A 900-nucleotide genomic window follows, 5' to 3' on the forward strand; every position below is an offset into this window, starting at 1 on the left:
TAGGGTTTAGGGTTTAGGGTTTAGGGTTTGTGTGTGCAGAGCGTATATACAATGCCTTTTCAACATGTCAATCAGCAGTATTTACATCAGGAAAAAGTATACAACTAAAGATGAGAGATTTATGTTTTTATTTTGTTTGTTTTATAAATATTTTATTGTTGCCACAAATAAAAACTATAAAAGGAGTTTCCGCTTTGCTTCTCGCTACAAATAAATTAAATATTTATCAACATAAATTAATTAAATTAAAAGAAAAAGCTGCTATTGATATTCTTACCACTGCTGTTAATCTTCTTATTTATATTGAAACTGAAGTACTCACAAAAAATGTAGGTTTTTTAATTTATTTTATTTTATTTTATTTTATTTTATTTTATTTTGTTTTGTTTTGTTTTATTTTGTTTTGTTTTTTGTTTTTTTGGTTGTTTTGTTTTGTTCTTACTACTGCTGTTAATCTTCTTATCTATATAGAAACTGAAGTACTCACAAAAAATGTAAGTTTTTTTATTTTATTTTATTTTATTTTATTTTATTTTATTTTATTTTGTTTTGTTTTGTTTTATTTTATTTTATTTTATTTTATTTTGTTTTGTTTTGTTTTATTTTGTTTTGTTTTTTGTTTTTTTGNTTTTTTTTTTTTTTTTTTTTTTTTTTTTTTTTAGTTTATTTTGTTCTATTTTGTTTTATTTTATTTTATTTTATTTTTTTGTTTAGTTCTTTGTTTGTTTTGTTTTTTTGTTTGTTTTATTTTATTGTTTTTTTGTTTGTTTTGTTTTGTTCTTACCACGGCTGTTAATCTTCTTATCTATATAGAAACTGAAGTACTCACTAAAAATGTAAGTTTTTTTTTTATTTTTTTCTATTTTTTTTATTTTTTTTTTGTTTGTTTAGTTTGTTTGT

Source organism: Eimeria mitis, genomic scaffold (assembly GCF_000499745.2).
Source record: "Eimeria mitis Houghton genomic scaffold, Emh_scaff2178, whole genome shotgun sequence".
Lineage (NCBI taxonomy): Eukaryota > Apicomplexa > Conoidasida > Eucoccidiorida > Eimeriidae > Eimeria > Eimeria mitis.